This window comes from Oxyura jamaicensis, chromosome 2, assembly GCF_011077185.1.
Source record: "Oxyura jamaicensis isolate SHBP4307 breed ruddy duck chromosome 2, BPBGC_Ojam_1.0, whole genome shotgun sequence".
Taxonomy (NCBI): domain Eukaryota; kingdom Metazoa; phylum Chordata; class Aves; order Anseriformes; family Anatidae; genus Oxyura; species Oxyura jamaicensis.
Window position 1 is genome coordinate 116,183,137 of NC_048894.1, and position 24,573 is coordinate 116,207,709.

The 24,573-nt window shown below is 37.9% G+C and overlaps 1 protein-coding gene across 3 annotated transcripts in view; it reads left to right on the forward strand.

Annotated features, from left to right (window-relative positions):
• SNTG1 (syntrophin gamma 1) overlaps window positions 1-24,573 on the forward strand; it is a 351,378-nt gene that overhangs the window by 53,821 nt on the left and 272,984 nt on the right. The gene's annotated exons all lie outside the window — the stretch shown is intronic.

Genomic DNA, 24,573 nt, shown 5'->3' on the forward strand with positions numbered 1-24,573 from the left:
AGAAATATTTTATAGGTGCTGCCTATTTTTTTTTTTCCATTTTAAAATACACTACAACTCGTATTTAACAATTTTCAAATGTGCTCTTCCTTCTTTTTTTCTGTTTGATTTGTCATGTTATGTCAAGAGTACATTACTGATAATCACTAAACAAACACTGAAGAAAAAGATCATACTGAGGCTGTCGTTGCCAAGCAGTGTGGTAAATCCAGTTGACAGTAGTTATGTTTGTGATCCAAAGCCATCAGTTAGTGTAAAAAATGTCACTTAAAAGACATTTTTGCTCTAGAGATGCTAATACTATTCCTAGGTCTTTGCCTCTGGTTTTGAATGCAGGTGACACAGAGATAGTGAAAAGCATGTTGCTCACTGCCGGTATTGTTAGTCTTGCCTCTGAGTGCTGGTGAATCTCTCAGAAAACAGGAGAATGAAGATCCATGTTGAAGACTCTCAGTGTCAAAATGTTGAGATACTTTTTAGTAACTCTGGACAATTTCTCTTGGCTTCGCTTTCACATTTTGCAGACATTCTCTAATGCACTTGTTCTGCCAGTTCTATAACTATTTAATATTTCAGTTCATATCGGTATACCAAAGTGATATTTATCCCCTCACTATATATGTTCAGTGATGTACTTTATTTCCTTATTGGGGAAACAGTATGATTTCTGAAACCGTCCCTTTGGTGATGACAAAAATATATAGGTCTCACTGCATCAGGGAAAAATGATTCTGTGTATGCTTTCAAATGTGCAAAACTTCTTGAAATTTTTGTGTGCAAACTATCTGTTTTCACAGTCCAGTTTGTTTTAATTTCAGGTAAATCTTCTTTTATTTTAGTGATAACATTTTCTCATACTACTCATCATTTCAAGACAATCTTGGATTCCAAGGATGAAAAGTTCTGTGTTTTCTCAACTGAAAATACTAATGGTGATGGGCTGTCTAAATACCATTCACAGAACGGGAAGTTCTGATATTAAACTTTTACCTCATTGCCTTTTGTTATCTGTATTATTCAAAAGTGTATTGCAAGGTACAGCTTCAGGAATATTTTTCTGCACAAGGACGCCCATTCACCTTCATCAGAACTGTGTACATTCAGTTTTCTTATTGCAGTGATGGACTTTCAGTGTTCAGATCATTTTTGGTGAAGGAATGTTGCTGACTGGGAATAGTTACACTTCCTCTGTGTTGTGGTTTAACCCGGCTGGCAGCTAGACACCACACAGCCGTTCGCTCACCCTCCCCCCTCTCTCTCTGGCATGGGGGAGAGAAACGGGAAAGTGAAGCCTGTGAGATGAGATAAAGACAGTTTATTAAGATATAAAATAATAATGATAATAATAATAATATGTACAAACAAGTGATGCACAATGCAATTGCTCATCACCCGCTGACCGATGCCCAGCCCAACCCCGAGCAGCCGGCCCCCCACCCCGGCTAGCCACCCCTATATATTGTTCAGCATGCCGTCAGATGGTATGGAATACCCCTTTGGCCAGTTTGGGTCAGCTGTCCTGGATCTGTCCCCTCCCAGCTCTTGCTGCACCCCCAGCCTGCCCGCTGGCAGGACAGAGTGAGAAGCTGAAAAGTCCTTGGCTTAGTATAAGCAGTGCTCTGCAGCAATTAAAACATCAGCATGTTATCAGCACTCTTCTCATCCTAATCCAAAACATAGCACCCTACCAGCTACTAGGAGGAGAAATAACTGTCCTAACTGAAACCAGGACACTCTGTTAATAGCTTTTATAGTTTGGACATTAAGATTTTTATCTGTACTACAGTTATTAGGTGATGCAAACTCATTAATTCCTTAAATATATGTTTATGGAAAGGCAGTGATTTTAAAAATAGTTTTAGAGTAGCTTTTCTATATAGGGAAATGTTGAAGCAGCTATTAATAGGAGGTGTTCTTGTTTTGCAATTTCAAGGGTGAACTATCCGTTGCTAAATATTTGCAGTTTCTTAATAATTAATTATTATTAATATTTTCTCAGTTCTGTTGTTCCTGGCACCTGACAAGATATATTATAGCTGAAGAGAAAATATTTTATCCATTTGGCTAAATGAAAGTTCTACTTAACTGGCTTACTTACGGTGTATGGCATGGTAATAGATCTACTTGCATGTAGTCAATGTAAGGTTATATAAGTCAGTCTCATAAAATATGCCTTTGGGGGTGAAAAGGGAAGATAGGGCAGAAGTGCAGATTCTACATGCATGCACAGAGGTTCCTTGCACAGAGTGGGAACAGTCTGGTAGGGTTTATATGATTCACATCACTGAATATGTAGTTTGCTTAGAAACTTTTCATGATAGACGGTGACCAAACCTTTTTTTTAAAAAAAAAAAAAAAATATTTTTTTAATGTTCCTAAAGTAAATGTACAGTAATCATTGAACCAGTTTTCTTAGTCATACTTATAGTGCTTTTACATGGCAATTGTTCATGTCTATAAAATATCTCACCACAATTTGGCAGAATATAAAAATAGCGGTAGAAACCTATTTATTTCAGAAAGGTTGAATTTTAACGAGCTTACCTTATTTCTGGTTTCCTATTTTTGATGATAAAAATATGAACTCTACCAAAAAGCAATTATTACCAACACCTTTGTAACAGTTCCCTTATGAAAGTGTCATTTTTTGTTTCATGTTTCTTTGAATTGATATTTTCTGTGAAAAGGCCATCCTTGTGGCCTCTTCAGTTAGTGGTTTGCCTGGGACTGGAAAATCACTAGACCTTGAACGTTCAGGATAAGCCAACTTATTCTGCAGAAATATTAATTATATTAATTACATTATTTGGTGTGTTTGTATCCTTTGCTCATCATGTTTTGTAAGGCAAGATCCCCTTGCCTGTTGGGCTAAAGTCAAGTGAGCAAGCACTTCAGTGGTGCTTATGTTTCACACAAGTCTTTCTGGCATGTTGTATCTAGGGACTACAGAAAATATTTGAGTAGCTTTACTTCTGGTTCAATACTACCTTTTTTTCTGCAAATGTAATTGATAGTTTGAAAATGTCGTATGTAGCATTAAATGGTGTCTTAGGTTTTCTAGAGTAATTTTTTAAACTTCCTTCCACGTGTTTCATTTTCCACAAAAAAAAAAAAAAAAAAAAGAAGTGGGAGGTACTCATATTGGACTGTCCTGTTCGTTGCATGACTCTTTGTTGTGCAGTTGGAGAAGGGAGGATTTCTGAAGGAATGTTTCAGAGCTACACACAAATCTGTGCTTACTCTAGTATAGATTTAAGAATCTCTCAGAATTAATTCCTGAACTGTTTGGTTTGAGAAGATCAAACAAATCTACCATAGTCCTGGCTTTGTCTGCAGTTTGCAGTGCTGTCCTTAATGACAGCTGGTGTGGAGGAGCAGCATACTGCCTTCCTTTTTGAAAGACTGCCAATGGACAAGGAGACTTAATTGTTTATATGGATACATGCTGAAGGAAATCACTAATAATGGTAGTTTTGATAGTTTCTTAGTTGAAGATTTTAAATGAACTTTTCCTGTTCCGAGAGTAAGTTTGCTTCAATGGACATGTATCAGTTTGTGTTAATTGCCAGTAGGTTATAGCAGAGCTTGTTTTTCCCCAGGCATCAGTCTGTATCTTGCTAAGAGAGGCTTCTGTGGCTTTTCCTGGTGGTGCAACTGTGCCACTTCTCATATGCCAAGCAGTGTTGGTCCTCCTTGTTCCTGACCTCAGTGCCCGTTTTGTGCCCATTCTGGAGGTTAATCTCATGATACTGTCACATTCAGACCTCTCAGAGCCAAGCTTTCAAACTTTCTTTTTCTAACATATCCCTTCCTCTTTAATTCCTGGTCTTTCACTGCTTTTGTCTGTTTTCATTGTCAGCACCTCTGACCTTGATTCCACACCCTGATGGTAAGTGCAATAACCAGAAGAAACTTTACTTACAGAACTAGGTTCTTGCTATCACTTCTTGTAAAATCTACTTCACACCCCATTTGTAAGCCTGGTAATATAGAAAATTTAAGTATGATTTTAAAGATAGTCTCAAAAATTATTCAGTTGTACTTCTACTTTTAAGTCCAGAAGTAACTCAACTTTTGTAGAATCAAAAGAAGAATGACTTGAGCTCACTGAAGACTGGTGGTATGCTTATAGTATTCATTTTTATTTCCTTAAGTAATTTACTATTACAGTATCTTCCTGTGCACAATAGTACTACTATAAATTTTCATGCTAGCTGTGTATCAACGTAAGCTTATTAGGAAGTCTATTTTCCATGTATGTTTCAGTATAAAAATGACGTGATTACAACAGAATGAACTCTTTTGACAAGTATGAAAGAAGAGTCCCTTTGCTATTTCATTGCTCACATGAACTAATACACAAATTACTTAAGATGCTGGTTAAGGAAAAGAAAGCCCCTATAGCTCCTTTGAATATATGATTAAGATACATAAACAAACAGACTGATCCTAATGACACTTAAATACATGAGTATGTTGAATGGAATGAATCTCTTGTGTGAGGAGAGGCTGAGGGAGCTGGGACTGTTCAGTCTGGAGAAGAGGAGGCTCAGGAAGGATCTCAGCAAAGTCTATAAATACCTGAAGGGAGGTGCAAAGAGGATGGAGCCAGGCTCTGTTCAGTGGTGCCCGGTGCTAGGAGAAGAGGCCATGGGCACAGACTAGTACACAGAAACACTGGCTTTCTCTGAACACCAGGCAGCACTTTATGTGTGGGCAATGGAGCACTGACACAGGTTGCCCAGAGAGGCTGTGGATCTCCCTCCTTGGAGATCTTCAAAAGATGCCTGGACAGCCTGCTCTGGGTGGCCCTGCTTGAGCAGAGGATTGGACAGGGTGACCTTACAATCTTAACCATACCGTGATTCTGTGAATATGCCCTCAATTTAATAAAATATTGGGCGTGCTTTTACAAAATCTGGTACATAGGCAGATACACAGTTCTACTTTCCTATTGTCGGTGCAATTAATTGTTGACAGAACTACTAACACTTGGGTATTTGATTCTGTATAAAACAGATCTTATCTAACTGATAGTCTGTGCTTGCTTGTTCAGTTTGTTGTTGGAGCCAAAAGATAGAGATAAACAGATCTTTATTCCAGACTATATCATCAGAATGCGATCGAAGAAGATTGGTGACAAAGTAGATTACTGTGACCCACCCTTCATTCTTGATGGCTTTGATGAAAATTTTGTGCAAGCTACACCTATTTTGCTAAAATTGAATAGAAAAGTCAGGCATGAAGCAAAAACATCTGTTCAATTTGAAGACTGACTTGTTTTTGTGGTTAGTACTTAGAGGAAGAATGTCTGTAGGTACTTATGTGTCCATAGGCTAGTGTAAATGAGAGTCTTTGAAAAATAAGAATATCAAGAATGTCTCCGTTAACTATAGGTATTTTTAATACAGCCATATTCATATGACCTATTTAGTGATGCTATTTTCAGACATTTTAAGAACTGCAAGGACAACCGCTGGTGATCTGTTTTACCTTATGCCTGATACTGGAGGGCATTTTTAACCAATAACTCCTGCATCAAAGATGTAATGGCAGGTTGGTGAGGAGTGCTTATTTCAGAAAGACATCAAATACTGCTTCAAAGGCTTAGATTGAGAACTGTATTGGACTTCTGATAAGCCGCTAGTTACTTTCATAGTTCAACAGGCTCATTTTTTGTTTGAATTTGTCTAACATCAACACTCAGACATTGGATCTTACTGGTTATCAGATAATTATATTTTATATTTAGAAAGTGAATTAATCTTGGTTGTATAGTTACTAGACACACCTTATCTGTCCTCAGGCAGCTCAGCATTGTCATATGAAAGACAGATAAAGATATTATCCACAAATCACAATTCTGTGGATTGTATGTTGTGACCTTAAAATATTCAATCACATTTGTGTGGCTGCTGTTTAAGAACAGCTGTTTGCGACCAATTCAATTTCTGTTAAGTGAGATAGATTACAGAAACAGCTGGCTATCACATTATTAGAGATTAAATCTTAAAGACACTGCAATTAATTTTTTTTTTTTTTTTTTCTGGTTACTGAAATGCTACAGGGGCTGTAGAGATTGGTCTTGTCCAAAATGACTCTATTTTTTTTTTAATTATTATTTTTTAAATTATTCTTTGTTTGCCATTCCAGTGAGGTGATTTGACACTACTGGGTGCAGCTTTAAAGGTCAGTGGGGTGGGCAGGCATAGAGCTATTGAGAACTACTTATCACTAGATTTTAGCTGTGCTCTCTACTGCCATTAAAGTTAGTGGATTGCAGTACAGAATTTGGATTATGCCAAGAGTTTGTTAACCTTATTTTTTGCCATCAAATTGATATTAATTGATGGCAGACCTCAGAGACTTCCACAGAGATGACTATGCAGTGCAGAAACTTAAACTTACCATCATTCTTTTGTGCTACTCCTAGGGGTTGAGTTATTCCCCCAGAAATAAATGTGAAGAGATCATGTATCTTACTTCGTAGGTATTCTTTGGGAAGGTTAGGTTGCTTGCTTTTCTAATCTAACTGAGAATATTAGGCACACACCTCTTCATCTGAATTGAGCCTGCTTTCTTTCCTGGGTTCGACTATTTTTGTTTGCCCTACAAGCCTTGCCTTCACTGTTACCTCTTGTTTTATTTTTGATAAAAAATCTGTCCAGCCTGCAGTGAGGTAAGGAGAAAGAGAAGGTGCAGGAGAGTGTTTTCTCCCTGCTTCCAGATCGTGAACAAATGATCCGATCGCTCTCTGGAGAGCAAAGCAGCATGGCCTGCCAGAGAGCTTAACGTTGCCTGCAGGACCTCAGGAGCACCACCAGATGGGCTGGGAACCTGCCCAAGCCCTGGCTCCTGTGCACCTGCTACTACACACCAGCCTGCCTGCTGCACGGTTTGCTCCATCAGAGGCATCTGAGGAACAAATTCTGAGTCTGGTCTCTAAAGCAAGCCAGCATGTGAGCATATTTCTAACAGGCTAACTAGGCCCTCGGGTCTTATGGCCATACTTAGTGCTTTCTGGAACAATAAGAAAGAGATAAACCATCCGTAGAGGTGAAAACTTCTGCTTCTGCAGTCTGATGGGGAGGCTGTTAACAAATTCAGTACAGCAGACCCTCTTCAGTCACAAATCATGCTGAAAAGTGCAAAAATGACATGATTTCCTGCCACTATGAATTCTGTTATAGGGATCTTACTAGCTAGGGCTGTAAGAGAAGGATGGGGGGAGTAAAAAGGACACAAAAATGAATCTTGCCTGTAAAAGAGATGGCAAGGGAATTCTTAAAAACCATCATACGATTTTTCAGATGCAAAATGTCAGGCTTCGTTGTGGCTATTTTATCAGAAATACATCAGCAGAGCTCTAGCGTGACTGCTTAGATTAGACAACATTTGTTTATAACTCTGAACCAGGGCAGAAATATGTGATCAATATTTAGCTCGTGGAAGTGTAATTCCTCATATGGTGCAAGTAAAATGACAAGTTATGAAAGATATTTTACTACCTGAAACTATTTTTCCTTGACACCTTAAAAATCAATCTTCTCTGAAGGCCCTTCTCGAAGGGCTTCTTGACATGACCTCCAGCTGCACTTGGATTATCGAACGGCTTTGTTAAGATGGTGATATTGGCATGTACAGTAATGAATATGCAGAGAACAGTGGGACATGTACCTCCCCCAGAACAAAGCCATGGGCAGTGGTGGTGGTGTGGAGATGCATATCATGAAACCTGGCTACTCACATTTCACTGTCCAAGTATTTAATTACCACAGAAATAAATAAATAAATAAATAATCGAAAGTGGTGTGTCTAAAGTAGACAAAACAACAACTGAAATAGCAGAGCAATCAAGTCTAATGATAAAACAGCCATAACTGGAGGAAGTGCAGTCAAAAAGAGCAGAGGCAGTACTTAATGATGGAGTAAATCTGATAGAAATGCATGATGCAAGAGTCACAACAAGGTTGTATATGGATGCAGTGGTAGAGCTGTTCTTCACGATTCTGCTCCTGCTTCTGCAGATAGCGATTTTGCTCTAGTTAGACCTAAATTAGGTAGATGAAAAAAAACTGTGTTGAAAACTGTGGATATGTGCTGTAATTATCCAAGGATAGTCATGTTTAATAATAATCAAAATAAACTATGTAAAATATTTGGAGTGCTCTTACGTGAGAAGCCACACAACATATGGCAGTCATCACCAAAGCGTGCTTGACTGGCTGTAGGAGGAATGTGAAGGACACATTTTTGTCCTAAGATTTTGTATTTTTTCATGTATAGTAACTCCTTTGTTTTTCTTCCGGGACTTAGAGCCTGAAGATCAAATATAGAGTGAGAAATGCAAAGTCTTAGAGGGGGAAGGGTGAAGGTACATCATTTGCTATGAGATGTTCCAAGTGCACTGGTAGCACCAACATGGGTAAGCTGACATACAGCATGTCTGTGCTTTGGTTTATAGTAGAGAAACCTTGGGGTTACTGTAGTCCAAGAATGATAGAGCTTCATGTTACAGCACAGAAAAAAAAAAAAAATCCCAAGCATGCCATTACCTGCTGTGGCCAAGCACACCTTAAGTTTGTTTAGTGTCTTTTCCATTGTGCTGTGCTACATAGGAGCATGGAGAGGCATGCTATAGGCTGTTAGAAAGTTAGACCTACCAGGAGGATCCTCAAAGGAGTGTGGGTATCCATTTAGTAAACTAGATTGTGCTGGCTGTTTATTGCTTCAATATTACTGCATTTATTGTGTTGAGATGTCTGCTTGCGGATATGTTTTATTTTTAAGCCAATAAGAAATACAATATTTGCCAGAATACAGATTTGCCTTTGAAAATAAACAGATAGTTGACGGTATTTCTATCAAGATTGAGGTTAAGTGTAATGGGGCTTTATGAATTCTTTCTTCCCGTCAGTCTACCTCCTCCAACACCCCCAACAGATTTACAGTCATTCACTATTTTCCCAACACACCCAGTCCCCAGCCCCTGTAATCCTGCTTCAAATGCTGACCTGCTTTGGCCTCATTTCCTCTCCAGGCAGGTGCCTGGCTCCTACTGAGATGTCGCGTGTGATGAACTGTGTGTGCTAGCCCTCGTGGGGAGCTCAGCAATGATGTCTTGTCTTTGTGAGCAGCATTCCCATCTGGTTTTCTGTTTCTGAGTAAGATGAAGCTCAGCTATGAACCTGTGCATTTTTGTAAGACAAAAGAAAACAAAAATCTTATTACAAAATTTCCATCTTACCTTATATAGAGATACTTGTTTAAAAGAGATTATGTTACTGCTGTTTAACACATCAATTTTTCTGCAGGGAATATAGGTACAAGGTCTTAAGACAAGCTGTTTTTGCTTATTTGTTAATCTTTGTTGATACATGGAAGATCCAGCTTGAAAATAGGAACCATATCATCTCATGGAAATAAAAATTATTCTGAAGCAAGTACTTAAGCAAGAGAGACAGCACTACAGTTAGCCTAAAAATCTGGGTATGTTTTCTCTTGTCGTCTTCACCTACTTAACAAACTGCATTTATAATGATTTTCATTTATATCGGTTACTTTTGAAACACACTTTTAATTTATTACCTTGCTTTTAGATGTAAGTCTTATCTCCACTGTACAAAACTTTAATTCTCTTTTTCTGAAACTATTGACAAGATTGGAAGTTGTTCATACTTGAGTGAGGTATTTATCTGTGACTTCATCGTGTTCTTCCAGACCTGAAGTGATCATACTATAGAATATGCTTATTTTAATTGAAGGATTGTTCAAAACTGTTGCTGAAAATACCTTTTGTCTCTGGCAAGCCTCAGTGAAAAGGAAAGCTGTGAAAGCCTTCTGTTGTGAGACCCTATCTTCTTTCAAACCAACCTGTTAATCACTTGGTACTGCAAGACATGATACTGTTCATTTCAGACAACTCTCATTAGATAGTCCTGAGTTTCAGAGGGTTTTCTTGAGTACTTTGAAGGCTTTGAAGGTTTTTCACATTTCAGCTAGGTAAAATGTCAGACATGAATAGTTTTTACGAATTGGCTGAAAAAAAAGGTAGATTAGTTTTAAAGCGTTTTGTTTTCAAACTTTAGTTTTTAATTACAGATAAACTGAAATAGCTAAAACTGATTTCAAATTAAAATAAACCTTTTGATTAAACTGTTTATACAAAACATTTAAACAGAACTGTTTGTTACCTTTCTCTTGAGGTGCATTATGAGATGCATCATAATAGAACAGAGGATTCTCAAGAATACTTTTAGTTTATACTGTTGTATTTTATGTTAGAATAGTTCATGCAGAATTTTTCTGGTGTTGGGTAATACTACGCAAGTAATTACTTATTCCTAGGCTTCTAGGCAAGGAATAAAGGATAGTTGAGCTCTTAAGCACAGTACAACTAAAACTTCTGTTTCAGTTCCCTGTGGTAGTTTCCCTTCTTACAATTTCTTACAGCAAGAGAAGAGGTCTGGTAAAAATAAAAAATAAAAATGCAAAATACTTCTGAAAAAAAAATAAGGTTCCAGTCATTATCACTCAGCAGTCTCTGAACAACTACAAATAATTTAACAATATGGACACAAAAGTAAATTCTATCAAAATCTTTTCACTGTAGCATTTAGTAACCATAGTAATGATCAGACAATAAATTCCCTCAGCATCACAATACGCTTTGCTGGCAGATCCTTGGTGGTAGATGTTGACAGATACCGTTCAACAAACACACTGAAAATCAACAGGGAGCTGTTGAAGGTCAGTTGTTGTATAACATGTAAAATTGTCAAGTCACCAGGTTTTGTGGTATGACTCAGGTTGTACCACAATGGTTTCAGAGAAGTCTTTTCAGTCTTCTCAAGACATATCTCTGGAACCAAAGCACAAGCCGTGTAGATACAGAAGCAGCATATGTCCAAAAGGGAGGCAGCAAGTTGCTATAGTAAATGTTGAAATGTAAATGTTGAAATGTTTATCTACTACTAAGCTGCTTTCCTTTTTTTTTTTTTTTTTTTTTTTTTTTGTCACAATGGTATTACTAACATCTTTCCATAAACAATTCCAACAATTGTTCCTTGTCTTTTTCCTAAATCAGACATTAAGGGCTCTGTATTCTGTGTTTTTCAACCATTCTTTACTTTTATATCAGGATGAACTGTTGGCATATTTTTTCTTTCACTGATGGGCTGTGTGGTTTCCAGTGTTCCAGTGTAGTTTATGATGCAGGTCTTTAGCCCCGATAGAAGAGAACATGGAACAACTCTCAGCACATAGCTGGATCTGTGTTTCCTGGTTCCTGGCAACAACAGAAGAACAAAACTGCTGAACTTATGTCTGTTACTCATGACCCAAAGGAGATTAAAAGTACTACCAGTTTTTGTGCTAGTAGGAGGGAGTCTGGGAGATACAGAAGTTGTCATAGAAACTGCAAGTCAGAAAGAATCTCAGAGGAGATGAATTTTTTAACTTTTTTTCGTAATAAAATTTAAATTTCTAAAAAGGGTTCCTGTTTTGACTTGGCCTTTGGAACAACTTCTCTCTCTTCATTTTACTCTAGAGGGGAACTATAGCTATAGTTTATTCATCTGTAAGCATGTTTCACCTTGGAATTGTGTATAGCCTGAGGCATACTGGTTTCAGTGTTATTTGGTATATTTGGTATCTTCCTAAACAAAAGGAAGAAAATTGTCTTCAGTAATGACTGGTGTCCACACATGCTGCCTTCTTACCTTTTCATCATCATCATGTCTGAATGACTGGGCTGTCTTAAAACTGTAACCCCAAAGAATCCAAATATTATCTGCAGTTAGACTTTGCTTGTTTGGTTCCATTGTGATCCTAAGAGTTTTCTGGTTTTGAGGGGTTTGTCAGGTTAAATAAAAGGAGTATTTTACAGGCATCATATTGCACTACTTCTGAAGACACCATCTATAATATAGCTATGGATGTTTTTGTTTGTCAGTTTTGTAATTGCTTTTGAAAATTTTCCTCATGTCAGCCTTGAGCAGCTACGATATCACATTAAGATGAAATCTTGCAGAGGGAGAATATTGGAAGCAAGAATGAATTTTAGGAAAAAATTCACTGCCTTTTGAAATAATTTTTGTAAATGGGGTTACATCAAACTGACAGTCAGTAGTGGGGCTTCACATGCTCCATTTTATGGCCAGTTCTCTTCAATGTTTTTATAAATTATCTGGATGCAGGACTTGAATGCATACTATGCAAGTTTGCAGACAATGCGATAGGGGAACTTTTGACTCTCCAAAGAGCATAGAGGCCTTGCAGAGAGATCTTGACAAGTTAGAAAGGTGGGCAATCACCAACTGCATGAAATTTAACAAGAGGAAATGCTGTATTCTGCACATGGGATGAGGCAATCCTGAATATACATACAGAATGGGGGACAAGATGCTGTAGAGCAGCCCCACAGAACGAGATATGGGAGTTCTGATCGACAGCAAGTTGAACATGAGTCAACAGCGTGCTTTGGCAGCCAAAAGGACCATTCTTATTCTGGGGTGCATCAGGCAAACCATTGCTAGCTGGTTAAGGGAAGGGATATTCCTGCTCTGTGACGTGCTGGTGAGGCCTCACCTTGATTATGGTGTGCAGTTTTGGGCACCACAGGGTAAGAAGGATATAAAACTATTAGAAAGTGTCTAAAGGCAGGCTTCTAAGGTGGTGAAGGGTCTATAGGAGAAGATGTATGAAGAGTAGCTGAAGTCACTTGGTTTGTTCATCCTTGAGAAGAGGAGACTGAGGAGAGGCCTCATAGTGGCCTGCAGCTTTCTCACGAGGGTGTGTGGATGGACAGGACCTGATCTCTTCTCTCTGGTGACAGTGACAGGTCTCAAGTGAAAAGCATGGAGCTGTGTCGATGTGGTTCAGGTTATGTATTAAGAAAAGATTCTTCACTCAGAGGATGGTGGGGCACTGTAATAGGCTCCCCAGGGAGGTGATCATGGCACCAAGCCATTCAAGAAGCATATGGACAGTACTCTTAGACATATCGTTTAATTTTTGGGTGGTCCTGTGTAGAGTCAGGAGTGAGACTCGATGATCCTTGTGGATCTCTTTGAACTTGGGGTATTCTATGATTCTGTGAATTACAGTAGCAAAACAAAAGTAGCTAAAATTTTAATTCTATAGGTGTCACAGTATAAGAGAAAGCTGGAAAACATTCTCAGTTTAGTCTAAAATTGTGATATCTGCTATATTAATCCAAAGCATCAAAATATTCTGAGTTAGCCAACCTCTCCAGAACATCTTGTTAAAGCAACCTGTCTCATAAGCTTTTTGTTTCCTCTTGATCCTGACAAAGCTGAAAATGTGATGAGAACAGCTGCTGCTTTGTACTTAAGCTTTTCATTCATAGTACCTAAGTACAGAGAAAGATGTAAATTGAAATGTAAGAGATCGAGGCTTCCCAAGAGATTTGTTTGAGCTTTGGGATTGGCTCATCCATTGATACAGATGTAGCTGAATTTGTCATTTGTGTCAACTGATATATTTAATATCTGTTACAAGGCCCTTAAATTAACACTTCACATTTTTCATCTGAGCAGCTTTGTACATCAACATACTTGCCAGTATTTGTAGTCCAATTTTGAGTGGAGCTATTAGAATGTCACAGTCCAGCCTGAAAAATTTTGGGTTTTCTTTTCTCCTCTGTTGAGTGGTTATTTTCCTGACATTTTGCAGTTAGATGAGTCCATGTATTTATTTATTTTTTTTTCCCAGAAGGAACTCATCTGCAGAATCTATAACCCCTACGTTTTACTCTTCCCAGATTTTTTTTTTTTGTTTTTTTTTTTTTACTCAAAATGGTTCCTCTTTCAAACTTCCTTTCAGAACAAAGAGTCTAAAGTCTGTTAGAGTGCTGAATGAGATTATTATTATTTTTTTTTCATTTTCAAAACTTACTTTTCTTTTGAAACAGTAGCAGTATGGGTAAAACTTAGGATGAACTTGACACAAATACAACCTTTTGCATTTCTCCTACTGTTTAGGAATTCCCTCATGGAATAGCTATTCATTTTTGGTAGCAAATTCAGGGTTTGTGGAAGTTTCTTTTTTTCTTTCTTTTTTTTTTTTTTTTCTTTTTCTTCCCCCCTTCCTAGTTCAGCAGGAAACCAGGTCTGATCTGTCCTTTCAGAGTTGGAGGAAGATAGAACTGATGGATTATAGGAGTGTAGAGTATTTCAATTCTGTCAAAACCTTGAAATTGTAAAATATAGTTTAATTAGATTTTAAGATTATTTTTTTAAAGTTTCGTGTCATGAATTTCTGTCGTGCCTAGAATTACTCCTTGATTATTTTTTTCCATTATAATTAGCTTGCTTTCCTGGCCAATGTTGAAAAAATAAATGAGTCAGATGAGTGTGTGTGGTGATGAGTCAGGTGAAGATCACTGTCTGGATCACTGGCCTAAAAGAGCAAGAAGGATAGTGGTGATTTCAGAATGGGCATTAATGTGTTAGTGAGCGAGCAAAACTCACATCTCATTTCACCTACCCCAAAAAAGAGCTGTTAGATACTAATGTATTTTTTGTTTTAGTGTGACTTGGGCAGAATTTAATTGAACATGTTAGTAGCAGTGTTCTCTTTATGCCTCTACTATTTCTTTTCTGATATTTCATTCTTTATGGACAAGTGAAAATTGAAACCAAAAACATTGCATGTTGCTGCAAATGATTGATTCCTCTGTCTTGACAGCCCAAAAGTGATCATTTGTCAAATGCTATCACTCAAAGTGCAAAAGTAGTTGAATTTGCAAAGCACATGTTAATATAGCTGCCGTTTTTTATGGAGCTCAGGCCTCTTTGGATAATGCCTTTACTTTTGCTATTGACTCCAAAATTCTGGTACATTCTGTTTTTATGAAGTAACTTGATGAAAAGTAAGTATCTGAATATATGCACATGAACATAACAGTTCATTTAATTATACATGAACTTCAGTTACATCAGTGTAGATCTCATCTAACGTGTAATGTGGTATTCTTTAATAAGCAAATAAGAATGTAGATAGGTTTCTGTTGTTTTTATCAGTCCTATGAAAGAGACAATTTCAGAAATTACTGATTATAAGAACAGATAGCTTGTCTCCTGTATTCATACAAAGCCTGTAATCAATTCACATACACCGAGTTTCACTATGCAGTAGTTATTTTTTTTTACTGAAGATTGATTTGTATAAATATAATGATTATTTTCCTCTTGCTCAAAGTATTATCAGGAGAGCATTAAGTATAAATTCTTTCTATAAAACAAACCAACAAACAAACCAACCAAAAACAACAACAACAACAACAAAATTAAGGAGAGGTATCTTTTTGAATGTTGACAATTTCAGTATGAAAACATTTTATACCTGTGTATATTTTGATATGTAGAAGTACTTTTTACTTTTACTTGTTTAAGAGAGGTATGGAACATTCATGCTTGGAGATGTTCAAAACTTGCCTGAACAAGGTGCTCAGCAACCTGCTTTAAGGTTGAAGTTGGATCCAACATTGTATTTGTCCCTGCTTTGAGAGAGGGCTATATCAGACCTCCAGAATCTCTCTTTCAATCTACATCTTTTTGTGACTGTTAAAAAAAAAAAAAAAGTTACAAAAAGCCTGAAAGGTTACCATATGTTTACATGCAAAAGAATTTTGAATCTATAGTACTTTTTAAAGTAATAAACAAATTCCTTGGTTGCAAATGCACTGTAGAGGGAACAAAATATTACATTCTGAAGTCAGTTCGTGATAAATTTCTAAGAAAATATATCTTACCATTTACACTGAGTGAGCTTAATCTCTTTGTTACAGATTTGATTCTTGAAATTAAATCATGGCTGATTTCCATCTATGGTGCCATTCAAGATACCATGTACTAGTCTGTGATGTACTGTCTCCATGCTTGACTTACCCCTTCTTCCATTAGATAATAGTGTACCAGTGATAAAACTCTGGAAAAAAAAATGTAATTTTGCACTGAAGGATAATTATAATTTTTACCACAATAAAATGTTTATCGTAAAGACTAAGTGACCACACATACTATATAGAAACATAAAATGCAGTGACATTATTTTCTGATATTTTTGTGGTTAGAACAAACATATAGTATGGTCCCAGCATATAACTGGGAGCTCCGTATTGCAGCGACTTTGAAAGATGTAGCCTCAGTTGGTTCTGGACAGGTGGTAGGAGACATACGACATTATTTTATTCTTTAAAAGCTATAGCAGAGCAAGAAAGTACCTTGAGAGAGTCAGCTTAAAGAAAGTGAGGGAGATGGGTGACTGGGGCAACCTTTGTTGAAACACTTTGTGAAGAAAGCACAGTTTAGGAAATTGTTGTCTGAGTATACAGTGGTGTAGACAGTCCATGTGTATTGTGGATCTGGATCCTGGAGAACAAGGCAGACTTATTGTCTACTTCAGATGACACAGAAGTAGATAAATAAATCTATGATGCAAAGAAGTTAAGTCTCTTGAGAGATGGGACGCACAGCGGCAGAGATCCTGTAGAAGGGGATCTTTAGTTGACTCTTCTGGAGGCTGCTGTGCTGACAAAGGAAGATGGCAGATATACTAGATGCATTATGTTAAAGTGGACAACCGAGTTACTAGAAGCAGAAACTCATTTCTTCTATGACCTGGGTTGGGGACATGAACTTACATACAATGTCATAATATCCAAGCTTGCTTGAACAGTTAGCAAAGGTCAGCAGATAGCTATGTACGCTTTCAACCACGATGCTGTTAGCCGTGCCTCTGGAAAACTGATTCCAGCACATAGGAGGAGGTGGACTGAAGAGGTAAAGGCGTTGTTATAAGGTGTATGGCAGTGCCAAAAGAAATCTGAATTGATTTGGCTACTGTGTACCAGTAGTACCAGATAGGATAAAAAAGAAATAGAATTCCAGTAAAAAGGACAAAAGTATGGTATTGAAAAAAAGTTTCACTTAAGTGGACCATATGAAAAGACTTATACCTGAAACCAAATGTATAGTGGTTCTATAGAGATTATAGAAACCTATGTTCTGAAATGAGGATTTCCTGTTTGTCACATTACACATGCTATAGGATAGTTCGTGTGTTTCAGAGAGGAAAAAAGTGGAGCCAAATGTGTCAATTACAAATGGCTAACTGCATCAGCACATGCTATTGAATCCCTGTTGGTAAAATTCCTGGCATACGGAGAAAAGATAGAATATTAACATAAAAGGAAAATACTAACCAGCCTAGCAGGCTTGTGGCAAGAACTGAGAAACAACTTTGGGATAGACTATAGACTATAACTATAGACAATTTGATTGCCCATGTATAAACTGGGTGAATACGATGATGTGGAATGAGATTGAGACAGAACTGTTGTATGCTGTAAATGACTGAAGGAACTATTCAAAAAGCTCACAAAAGAATACTCATGCTTTAATACTGAACAGCTTTGTATAAATTTAAGATTTAACAGTTGAAGAATCACTTTGAAGTGATACCAAATTGCTTTTGACGAATTCCCTTAACAAATGCTTGTAATTAAACAGAACTAAATTGGAATTCACAGGAAAAGCTTCTTACGGATTAATAGGTAGTTAGAAGATAGCAACTGAAGGTGAAGAACAATGGGTATTTTTTCATAGCAGAAGGAAAAAGACAGTCCTCCAAGCCTTCTGTCCCAGGATATGGACATGGTCATTGTGGTGGTTTTACCGTGCTAGGCAGTTGAACACCACAACCGCTCTCTCACTCCCCCTCCTCAGATGAGGAGGGGAAGAAGTAAAGGAAAGAACGGGTTGAGATAAGGATGATTTAATTAAAGAGGGAATATATATATATATATATATATATATATATAATTAAGGAAATATTATTATTAATTAAACAATTCAACTAAAGGGAAAAAAAGGGAAAGGGGAAGAGGAAGGGGGAAAGGGAATAACTAAACAAAACAAGTAAAGGCTATGTGGAAGTGCAGAGGAAAGAAATTACTCTCTACTTCCCACAAATGAGCAATGCTTGACCACGTCCTTGAAGCAGGGCCTCAACGCACGTAGCCGGTGTTCGGGAGGAGGACAGACGTTTTTGCAACGAGAGCCCACCCCTCCCCTCTTCTTCCTTTTTCCACCTTTTATTGCTGAGTGTGACATCAGATGGTATGCAATATCCCTTTGGTTGGTTTAGGTCAGCTGCCCTGGTGATGTTTCTTTCTCACTTTTTGCCCACCCCCTAGGAGGGTCAGAGAGAGTCCCGATGCTCTGCCAGCACTTCTCAGCAGCAGACACAACACCGGTGTGATACCACTGCTGTTCTAGCTACAAGTGCAGAGCGCAGCACTGTATGGGCTGCTGCAGGGAAAGTTAACATCCCAGCCAGACCCATGTACTCTAAAATGGAACTGGGAAGTTTAGTAGGACAGTACTGTATATTATTTCTGATTGGATGAGAAGTAAAGTATGTGTAATACTTTCAGATGCAAATAGGTTGAGAAATAAAAGGAATCTTTTTTCACTGAATGCCTAATACCATTGCAGATATTATTCTTATGTAGCATAAGTGAGTTAAAAAATGCTAAGGTGTGTCAGAAAATGCCATATTTGAATATTAAACGCAAAGGCCCTTATACACAAACACGGGTGTTTCTGACTCAGTTCTGAATGAAGTGCCAAATTGCAGATAGCTGGGACAATAAGTAAAAAGTCTTGTCTGTTTTTATATGCTTTTCCATATGTTCTACAGATTGTTCAATAAGGTTTACCGTTATGGAATTGTGTTTGCCATTACTAATCCCAACAGTGCACATAATGCAATTTTAATAGACAATTCTTAGAAGAACATAAAATATGTTCAAAATGCTAACACTGGTGTTACTACTGATGTGTCCTTAGCTATCAGTTATCTACAGAAATTACAAGATGTCATTAATCTAAATTAAATTACAATGCAATATATGGTATCATTTCTGTAAATCGTTTGCTTCTGAGCCAAAACAAGCGAGCTCTGCATTCTTCTAGGGAAAGTACATTTTTAGTGAGATACAGAACCATGACCATAATAATTTGCTGTTATTAAAATGGCCATTGTTAAAGACACAAAGTTAGATTTAAAGCAAATCTGGAAACAAGCCATGGCTTTTCATTGAAGCCACTCTAAATTAACCAAAATCTTTGTTTTTAAAGAGAGAGTTGTTGGACCAAATCAGTCAAATTTGACTGCTGTTGTTGTTGTCTGTGGTTAACATCACTGTCACATAAGTTCCAAACTCTTCTCCTTTCAGACAGAGTCAATCAATTTTAAAGTGTGGTAGCTGAATTTGGACGGTGAAATGAATGGGGTTTCTATATACCCATGCTTGTTTAGACTTCCTTCAACTTTTGTGGAGCATTTGCTTAATGTCTTTTTAGAGGTGTAACTAGTGATGCAGTGGGGATTACTTGTATATGTTGGGGCTGTGGTACCAAACACCTATGTTTTTTTTTCCCTCTTCAGCTCAGCATAGTGATAGATTCAGGATGTGTTGGGCTGCAACCCTGGTAAACAGCCATGTAGATTTCCTATGAAGAAGAAGCAAGTCAGATCATCTTAAGAACGTTTTCTCTTATCACTAGTTACGTACAATGGCATTGTTTTCAAAATGGACCAGTTTTCAAAAGAGAAGTATTAAAAACAGAAAAAAAAAAAAAAAGTAGAAAAACAGAACAGAAACAGAAGTAGTATGTGACTCAGATATGCAGTTTGGCTACATTGAAAGTAAGAAGAGAAAAAGGTCAGCAGGGAGGTCTGTTCATACAAAGGCTACTGAGGGTTGTTTTGAGTCTGGGTCTGTCACATCTCTCATGCTTTTTCTCTGATTTTTACACTTCACAGAATCTCAGAATGGTTAAGGTTGGAAGGGACAGGGGACAGGTGGATGTCATCTGGTCCGACCCTCCTGCTCAAGCAAGGCTCTAGAGAAGGTAGCCCAGGACCATGTCCAGGTGGCTTTTGAAGATCTTCACAAAGAGAGACTACACAACCTCTCTGGGCAACCTGTGCCAGTGTTCCACACGTGCACATAAAGCAGCGCTTCCTGATGTTCAGAGGGAGCCTCCTGTGTGCCAGTTTGTGCCCATGGCCTCTTGTCCTGGCACTGAGCACTACTAAAAAAAGCCTGGCTCCTCTTTGTACCTTCCCTTCAGGTATCCATACACACTGATAAGATCCCACCTGAGCTTCCTCTTCTCCAGACTGAACAGTCCCAGCCTGTCTTCATAGGAGAGGTGCTCCAGTCCCTTGGTCATCTTGGTAGCCTTCAGTTCAAATCCCTTCCAATATGTCTAGGTCTCTCTTATACTGAAGAGCCCCAAACTAGACCCAGTACTCCAGGTACGGCCTCACCAGTGCTGAGTAGAAGGATCACCTCTCCTGACCTGCTGGCAATGCTTTGCTTCACGCAGCCAAGAACACTGTTAGCCTTCTTAGTGTCAAGGACACATTGCTGACTCATGTTAAACTTGGTGTCTACCAGGACTCCTAGGTAGACACCTGGTTTCCAACTGGGTGCCCCCGAGCGTGTACTGGTACATGAGGTTGGTCCTCCCTAGGTGAAGACCTTTGCACTTCTCATTGTTGAACTTCATGAGGTTCTTGTCAGCCTACCTCTTCAGCCTGTCAAGGTCCCTCTGAATGACTGTGCATCCCATTGTGAGTCAGTCACTCCCTCCCAGTTTCATCTCATACAATACTCACCAGTATCTATTTCAGCTTTGCAGCCATGGGCAGCTGGTGGTACCAGCTGAAAAGGGCTGAAGCAGATGCATGGAACAGGAGGAGAGCTAGGAAGTATATGTCTGAGATATTTCTTACTTTCCGTGAACACAGATCGAACAGTCCATCTATACTTTTGTCCTTCATCCTCTTCTTCTGACTTGATAACTAAGAGCATAATCATTGTACAGTTTGGGGGCAATATGCTCGCATGATTATTGCCCTTAAATTTGACTCCCCTATGATGTAAATTATAACTTTTTGAATAATTTATATTCAAACTGATACGTAATGCCAGTGTCCTGATGCCATCTTACAGCATTAGCTTTAAAAATACCAATATTTTGTGGTTGACACATTAAACGTAAATGTATACTACACATTTTTCATACAGATTCATGCAGAAATACAAGCGATCATACTAATACCAGGAATTCCATGTTTGTATATGTTTAATTTTAAATACATTGAAAATGTTGATGAAGAACCTTCTAGTATTTTAGTGATGAAAGGAAATGAGTTGTGTTACGTTTGTTAAAATGAATAGTCAGCACTGTGTCTGCTTTCTGTCAGTGCCCACATTTCAGGCATTGGTACAAGGTAGCTTTCTGTGCATATTTTCTCTGTGATATGATTGTTAAAGAGGTTGTCTGTTGATGGAAACTTGAAAGCTTCTGATTCAGCATTTTACTTTCCCCTTAAAAAGACAGTTTTATTCATATTAATATATATTAAAATACAAAGAAAATTCCTAAAATGCAGGAAAAGCAGTGATGCAACACAGATAAATATATGCAGATGCAGCAGCGAATGTTTGTAACTGAAATGCTAAAACTGTATTTGGGAGATGATGTCCTTAATATAAAACTCTATTAATTCAATAAATGAATACAGTGGGCTAGACCTGCTTCATTGAGCAGGAGTCAAAATTACAGAAAAAGTCATTGTGAAGCTGGGTCAGTGGAGCTTTACGAAGCTTAAAAACGAGCCATAGAACTGAATTTAAAAGATTCTTAGTACTTAGTTTCAGATTCTGGTATTTGAATCTTAATTCCAAATTCAGGTCTCAATTTCTGACTATCTGACAACAGGGCTGAAAAGATGCAAAGTTGTTTCAAAGAAAAGGATTTCTGAAATAACGTAGAGATCCCAGGAAGCAAGGTTGAGCATGATTTAAAAAAATACTGTCTTTAGACAGCTGAGATTTTTATGTGTGATTTTTATTTTTTTATTTTTTTTTCGAAGCCATTAATAGTGGACTGGATGCTGGAATGGGAGAAGTAATTTGACTGTACGTTATTGATGGAGGTAAATAACAGCAGAACAGTTTCCTGCACTTTCCGTGGTACCAGATTTTTTGTCAGAGCATTTGTGTCTGCGCTGGTGTCCTTCACACAGTTCTCATTATACAAGTTCTCCTATTCACAGAAATGTAGGAAACCATATACAAGTGGGTAAAAGCTAGGTATGAGAAAAGACTTCCAGAATAATGAAAAGCATTGCTTCATTAGAGGAGATCCGAGAGGATGTTTCTGTCAACTGTCCATGCACTGCAGAGGTCTGAGTCAGAGGTGCCCATGTGGAGATGCTGAAGGTCAGGCAGCTCTGCCTGCTCCTACCTGTAAGCAGCCAAACTCTGATAAGGGCCTGAGCTGGGCTAGATCAGCTCTGTAGCACATACTCTGATTATTATTATTATTATTGGTGTTATTGGTGTTATTTGTGTCAAGTACAGGTCTGAGATTAATGCAGATGCCACAGGAGTGTAAATTTGTCACATGTTGCTTACTGGTTTTTCTGTTCTGTGCTTGGGTAGGATCTCTCTTTAAAAAATATATCAGGTAACTCCAGAGAAGCGGAATTTGAACAAACTGGTTTTGACATGAGAAAAAATGATTGCAAACATAGGGAAAAAAACAAAAACAACAAAAAAGAAGAAAATAAAAAAAAGGAATTGGGCCAGAAATTAAGTGGAAGAGTGATGTTCTGGAACGACGTTTTAATGAGAGAAGGAACAAAAGTTCCAGCTTTTGAAATGGTGACTCAGATAATAAGAAACTGGACTTGGTGTTCAAGTGGCTTCCTTCCAGACTTGTGACCCTTAGCAACCCATGTATAACTAAACTTTGCACACTGAATCCCAGACTGATCAGGCTGATAAAATAAGTCATTAATATTTTACTGCCCCGGAGGTGACATTTGTGAAAGCGGACAGCTCAGCTGAGCAAGTGCAGCGGTGGTGCTTAGTGCAACTGCCCACTGATGGTTCTGGAGGCACCTAAATGTAACCAGTGAAAGGACGAGTGGTTTTAGCTTCAACACGTGCCTCTGCCAGGAGGGGTAATGGTGTTACCCCAAAAGCAAGAGGTCTTTTTAAAATCATGCTTATTTAAACCACTTCTGATTAAAACGACAGATTATGATTTTGTAAAACAGTAATATTTTGTTTGCCTAAATGCTAATAACATTACCTATTTGCTATGTCTTGCACCTAGTTTCTAGGTAAGAAGCTTGGTGGATTGTGGGTTTTCTGTTTTTATTTTTTCTCCTCCCCAAAATGGAGAAATGCAGGATTATAGGGAGATAGATGCTGGAGCAATTGGAACTGCCGTCTGAAGAGGTTGTGGCAGCAGTACTGATGCTGTGAAATAAATAGCCTCTTCTGGGATATTTTTCTGCCTTGAGAGAAAGATTGTAGGGCATGCCTGGTTTGTTTTCTATTAACAAAGCAATGCTTTAGCTTCTCATATTTTGCTGTGCCTATTGTCCTGAACAACAATAGCCATTTTTCACTTTAATGAGCACTAAAACTCATGCCAGTTTTGTTTAAAAGGAAAATCTTGAAAATAACATTTCACATAAGAAGTGAAGATTCAATATGAGTCATTTTATATTTACCCGCTTTTCTCTTTTGTTGTGGATAGGTAGATGTTTTATGCATTTAGCTCTTCTCTATTTTAATCTAAGTTTTCTTCTTCAGTTTTCTTAAGTTTCATTCTTTTTCTCCTTTCATACTATATGAGAGATGTGTTCAATAGCTTTATAAACTAACAATTCAGACTTTCTGCCTACAGTTCTACTATGTTTCTAGACAGATAGATGTAAATAGATACCCAGTTTCCTAGTTTTCAAGAGAGGAAAAAATCATATTGAGCATGTAATGATGTTGATTATATACTACGTAGGTAGTTCTCTTCAACCTGTTTTTGTAATGCTACTATGATAATCTGATTATCATGCTGTCAAGGGAAAATAATCTTATAGAACCATTTTATGTGGTGATTAATGAGTAAGAAACTTCAGGGGATAGAGTTACTTTTACAACTAGAGGTAATTACAATGAATTAATTAATTACATTTAATTAGCTACACGATCAGAGTTCGTGGACGTGACAGCAATGTATCTATCTGTAGAAACCATCACACAAAACAATCACAAAATCTCCTCTCAGAATCCATTTTGTATTCTGGAAATGGTTTAGTCAGTTTCATTAGCACTATATCCGGGCTTGATTTCTAACTCTAATCTCCAATATCCTCAGAGTGTCAGAGGCTTGTTGACACAACATGATCCCTCACAGTATAAGATTAGAAAAAGCCATTATGCTTCTTCAATATCTGTGATGGTGTCCTTCCACCCCCCTGCCATTGCTCTGGCCGTTGCACCCCAGGCCTTGCTCAGGCAGAGAATGACCACGATGTTGCCAATGGAGTATGCACCAAAAAAACAGTATGACTATTAGTCCATCATCTTACCCCATAAATAGTGAGCAGGCCAAGAGCCCTGGAGCTCCTCTGCACAGCCCTTGGCTGCACAACAGGATCTTTCCTTGACTCAGG